Raw genomic sequence first — 6,000 nt, forward strand, 5'->3', positions numbered from 1 at the left:
GATCTAGTCCCTCCCCTGTTGAAAAACCTTTACTGATTTCAACTTGAACCTCCAAGGGTTCAAGCTTCTTCACAAACTGAACCCAAACCATCTTTCCAGTCATATTTTGGCCCATTCCTGGGCTGTGCCCTACATACCAGCCACACACAACTGCTCCCTGTTTCCTGATTTCATCATACTTTACTGCACACCTGTGTGGGTGCTGTGCCTAAGCCCTCATTCCCACCTATCCTCTCTTCTTCTGTTAGAGAAACCCTAGGCACTCCCTAACTTGAATCAGATTCATCCTCCTGTGGGCTTTCTCTCAGGTACCCTGCCTGTTTGCAACACTCTTTCCCCATCAGACCAACAGATCTCCTTCTGATCCCTTTTTGCATCCTCAGCATAGAACGGTGTAATGCACATAGTAGGTGCCCAATGGTCACTCTCCTCAATAGTTCTCAAATGGCTCTCTCAGGCCTTTCCAGCTTTTTCTCTGACTTATTGCTTGGAGGCAGTATTAGGAAGAGGCTTCTCTTCCTTTTCTACTCCTGAGAAAGTATGCCTACTGGAAGATGCCACTGAGTGACCACTCCGAGGGGCTTCCAGAAATAGGTAGGAACTAAGTAGAGGGGACAGAACGAAGCCAGGGACCTCTCTCCAGGACTCATAAGTTATATCTTTAAAGTATGCTTTGTTTTATTGGAAGTGCTAGGAAATCTCAAATGAGGCACACCCTAATACAAATGGAAATGATTTTCAACTCATTCATTTTCAGGGTTATTCAAGTTTCTGTTCCTTTTCATGATGGTGGAAACTCCTGAATTGACTATAATTCAAAGCAATTATTGTTCTTTAGCTGCCAAGGTGCCCTGTTATTCTTTTCAGAACTATCCTGGATGATCTGAGCCCAGTTCAATGCAAAGTCTATTTTTTTCTAGCTCTGTACCTTTTCATTTGCTAAATTTATAGCATTCGAATGAAAGGAAGAAAGGAAGCCCCACTTTTGCCCCCATTGGGAACATGATATATGGGTTTTAATTGCCCTTGTAATTATACCCTTGTCCAGATCTGCACAGGTATAATATAGAAATTAAACATAGTAAAGCCTGAGAAGGCCTCACTGAGGGAGGAAGATGATGGCTTTGTAAGATTTCCTGCCACCAGGAGAAGGAAAGAGAAAAATGAAAGGTGGTCCGGGAATATCATAAGCTAGCCAGCAATCTCCACTAAGGAAGCATTTTCTGTCTATGACCGCCTCTAAAACTGTGTGAGCTATAAAGCTGGGGATCCCCTGGTGGTTTGATATTCAGCTAAGGCTGGCTGAAAATGGCAGAACTTGGATTGCTTGGCTGTGAATTAAGAAATAAGCACAGCAACAAAGGGAAACATGCTATGACATTTTCTAAATATTTACCAAGAGGAGTTGACAATTCAGTGACTGGAGCCAGATCTGACAGTGAATTCTGACTGCCTCCTACGCCTTCCCTCGATCACTGTCTCCATCTCCAAAACCAGGTGACCTTCACCTCTTGGGGTTGGCAGAAAAAAGAAGCATCTTTGTGATCACCTAGCAAATGCTACGTGATGATTCAGGTACACAGACCACTACATTTATTCCTCCTCCCCAGATTTCTTATCTGAAGTAGAGGAGTAATCAAAGAGCTATCTATAACAACAACTGAGTCAATACAAACTACTTCTAAGATAAAATACTTCTTTCCACAGCAATTTCTGACTAGTAATATCCATATGGTTTCAGAACTCAATATCCATGAACTATTCCTGCCAGTCCTCATCACATTTCTCTTCAGCCCACACTATACAGTTATTTTCATTCTTTTCTTTTTTTAAGATTTTATTTATTTATTCATGAGAAACACAGGCAGAGACATAGGCAGAGGGAGAAGCAGGCTCCCTGCAGGGAATCCAATGCAGGACTCAATCCCAGGACCCCAGGATCACGCCCGGAGCCAAAGGCAGATGCTCAACCACTGAGCCACCCAGGAGCCCAGTTATTTTCACTCTTGATCCTCCCAGGTCACTTGATAAATGTCAATCAGGTCTGAGATTATAACATTATGAATAATGAAGAAATGTACTTTACATCACTTTAAACATCCTGTTGGTCAGGTTTCCTACACTTCCAAGTCTTACACAGAGTGTATAATTTTGCATTTGCTTTTAAAATCTGAAATAATATATTTCAAGAGCAATTTGGTGATGGAGTTTAGATTAAAAAGGTATCTGACAGTCCCAATGATTCCCCAAAGTCCTTTCTTTCTCCACTGCCCCAGAAATGCAACATCATTATTTACCTTAAGATAATAACACACATACCTATTGTATAAAAATGTATACAGCTGTATGCCTAACAAGCAATGGAAATATTATGAAATGGTTTAGAGTTTAATGCTCACTGATGTCTTCTCACCTGCCTATCTCCAAAACCTGTTTTGTTTTTTTTTTTAAGATTTTACTAAGATGAAAGTAATTGGATACAAAATATATCCTCTCACAATCTCCCTCAAAGGAAAGAAAACTTCAGTGGTTTGGTTAGGCAGAACTTTAGGAAATAAACCCAATATTGGTCTTGAGAGAGCAATGAAATGAGCAAGAATGATAAGAAACATGGGAGGCACACACCAGGTACCAGATGACCAGGTAAGTTGCAGTTAGGTCTCCCCTTTAGGCAAACAGCCACACAAACAGAAGGCCGGACTCAGTGACCTCTAAGGTCCCTTCCTACTCCAATAGCATTTGCCTCATGAATTTTTTATAGTCATCCTCTGTCCTATCACACTGTCCCCATGCATCATCAAGCCCTCCTGGCCACTTCCACGACCGAAAGGAAAATCTGTTTTCAAAAAAATCCATGCTTTGACTACTGCCAAAATTACAGTTCTGTCCTTGAAACAATGACCTGAACATAATGGGCCAGGCTAAACACCTCTGAGCAAATAACTGCTCAATACCATCTTCAGGTAATACTTTTTAAAGCTTCTCTGCTATGTGCAGAATTATAACCCAAGGTCTTGAGAGTGAAAGATTGTGAAGCTAATAGACCATCATTTAACCAAATCTTTCCAACTTATATTCCCTGATGAACATCTAACCTTAAAAAGTGGGTAGGCACCAAACAGCTCAGTTTGAATCCTGGCCCCACCTCTCATCAGCTGAATGATGTGAGGCGAATTATTTCATTTCCTTGAGCCTGTTTCCTGACTTGTAAAATGCTGATAATATGAACTACCTTGCAGAACTACTTTGACAATAGGATTTAAAAACCCAAAAAACAAAAAAGCACCTCCGAGCATTCATTTGTTCATTCTCTCATTCATTCAACAAAGATTAACTGAGTGTCCACTACCAGCCAGGCACCAGTACATAAAAGATGGGGAAAAATGAAAACTATTATTGCTTTCACTTACGCAAATAATCTGTTTCCAGGATTGTGGCAGAACTGTCAGATTTTGACTTTAGTTCAAAACTTCCATGACTAAAACAGTCATTTTTAGTTTGTCAGATATGACCCCACATGGGAGTGTACCTACTGCCTAACCTGTACGTACCCCAAGGCTAATCACCTAGCAGGTGTTCGGCTAGAGAGCACCTTCAGAGCACTTGGAAGAAGCAACCACCAGAGCAAAAAGTGGTATCCCAGCTCTCAGCTGGATAAGCCACTCAGGGAAAACTCGATATGCCTGTGCTACAAGACACGTCCTGGATGCCTGGAAGTTTCTGCGTGCTTTCAATTCCACGAGCGGACTCTGAGTCTTCCGAGAATTTAGGATTAACAGGTCTGGCTCATCCCCAATCTATGTGACTGCACCACTGATAAAGCTAAGAGCAACTGCTAAGGGGTCTAAAAGCCATGTTTTCATGATGTAGGGTTTATGTTTTTCAGCTGCTTTCCTCTAGAGTTGGATAAAGTTCTGTATAAATGATCCACCTCTGAGGAGTCCATTGGTTTCAAGGCTGGTAAGGCTCTTCAGTGTGAGCCTAACATACCTATTCCTAACTAGCCCAAAGCCTCCAGGAAAGTACAAGCCTAGCTGTCTTGGGCACTGCGCATTCAGTACACTTAAACAACAACAACAACAACAACAACAACAAAAAAGAGTTTTCAAAGACATTCTGGAACCCAAGGCTCCTAGCAAAAGAGTAAAAGTCTGACCCTGGAATAGGAAATAACCTGCCTGGGTCATAGGGTGGTCAAATAGGGAATTCTAGAATAAAATTCAGAGCCATGTGTGAAGCTAAGAATAGGTTAGTGGACAGTAGAGAAATCAAAATCAAAATTTTGATTTGCAGACTCCTCTCAGTCAGGAACCACCTGAATCATTTTCCCTAGACAGTGAGGTATAGACTAGGACCACCTCAAGTCTATGAATTTTGCATTGCTACCTCTCCACCTGGAGGTGACAGCCTAGGCTCTTCACAGGAGTTATGGGTACAAAAATACTGTCACCCCCCCCAACCCCCCTACCTGATGCATCCAAAATTTTTTTCGAAAAAAAAATGGAGTTTCATTTCCCTTCAGCCAGTTTAGCCCATTATTATCAACTCCTGGCGCCTCTAATTGTTCACTGAAAACAGTGGTTTGGATATTAATAGTCTATAAATCAAGGCCCTACCTGGGGCTCGTTGTCAGGGAAACAGTACTCAAGCCCACAGCGACTTCCCCGTCCTCAGGAAGTCTGGGCGAGTTAGTGGGAGTTAGGGATGGTTTTAAAGCTCCTGTTATTTCTCCCACTTTCTGCAATTTCTCAGGGCCAAGTTGTTGGGGAAAGAGGAGCCGGTGAGGCAGGTGAGAGCAGAGTGGACCGTAGCAGCTTGGAGAACTCTTCGGGACGGGAGGGAAGGAGGACCTCGGAGCAAGCCTCGGGCATCCCGAGCTCTTCCTAGACCCTAGGAGGGTCTGCACCCGGCCACTGTTTCCGCGGCGAGCAGGCCCCCTCCGCTGACCCGTCCTGTCCTCCCCGCCTGGGCGCTGGGCTACCCGGGAGCGCGCGGGCAAGTTCCCCCAGGAGAGAATCTGAGAAGCCCGGCAGCGGGAGGCAGAGGCGCAGCGCGACGGTCCGACAGGCTAGAGCCGGGCAGACTCCCCTTTGCCCCCACGCCGGCGTCCTGGAGGAGGTGGCCCGGGACTTGAACACGCACCGCCCCCCCGCGCCCTCCCAGAGCCCCGGGGCGACGCTCCGGGGTCCGGCTCTCCAAAGCAAAGCGCCCCGCTCGCCAAGTGCCTCCGAAGCCCACGCGGATTCCCGCGCCCCGGGGTGCTCGCCGCCGCAGCCGCCAGGGCCTCCCGGGCCCCGCGCCCCGCACCCAGGCTGAGCCCCCCCACCCGCCCCCCGGGCCACTCGCGTCACGCGCCCCCTGGGCCCAGCGCCTCCCCTGCGCTCGCGCCGCGCGCCCCAGCCTCGCGCACCCGCACCGCGCCCGCACCCGCCCCCGCCGGCCGCTGGGCCCTCCCGGGACTCACCTGCGCTGGGGCTGGAGCGGCGGCCACCCCGAGCCCGGGGGCGGCGGCGGCGGCGGCGGCGGCGGCGGCGGCGGCGGCGGCGCGGGGGGAAGAGGGCAGCGCGGGGCTCCTGGCACAGCGGCCGCCGGGCGCCTGGTGCTGCCGAGCCGCGGACCCGCCCAGAGATATAAATAACATTATCTGAGGAGGGACATTCCTGCCGGGGGACATCGCTGCTGCCGGGACCAGATAGTCCCGCGGCGGGGGCGGGGAGGCGGGGCCGCAGCCTCCCGCAGCGCCAGGCCCAGCCCCCGCCTTCCCCACCCACTCCCGCACCTGCCAATCAGCCTCCGCGCCGGGGGCACCTGCCAGGCCCCCGCCCGGTCCCCGCGGCCGGCCTCCGCCTCCTGGCTGGCCGCCGGGGCCCGGGACGCCAGAAGCTCGAGCGCCCGCAGCGCCCCCATCGTGGTTCACCTCCCCTAACCGCGCGCTGCCGCGAGCTCCCTGCGGCGGGAAAGGGTCGGACTCCGCAGCTCAGGCCTAACCCGCGCGCCCTG

General features: G+C 49.1%; 1 protein-coding gene across 2 annotated transcripts in view; it reads right to left on the reverse strand.

The window, feature by feature from the left end:
• Positions 1 to 5,683, reverse strand: part of SPTB (spectrin beta, erythrocytic) — a 123,750-nt gene extending 118,067 nt beyond the window's left edge. For both annotated transcript variants that reach the window (XM_072762603.1, XM_072762601.1), the window contains exon 1: positions 5,465 to 5,683. The gene's annotated coding sequence lies outside the window, so the exon portion shown is untranslated. The remainder of the gene's footprint in view (positions 1 to 5,464) is intronic.
• Positions 5,684 to 6,000: the final 317 nt, after the last annotated feature.

Source organism: Vulpes vulpes, chromosome 6, assembly GCF_048418805.1.
Source record: "Vulpes vulpes isolate BD-2025 chromosome 6, VulVul3, whole genome shotgun sequence".
Lineage (NCBI taxonomy): Eukaryota > Metazoa > Chordata > Mammalia > Carnivora > Canidae > Vulpes > Vulpes vulpes.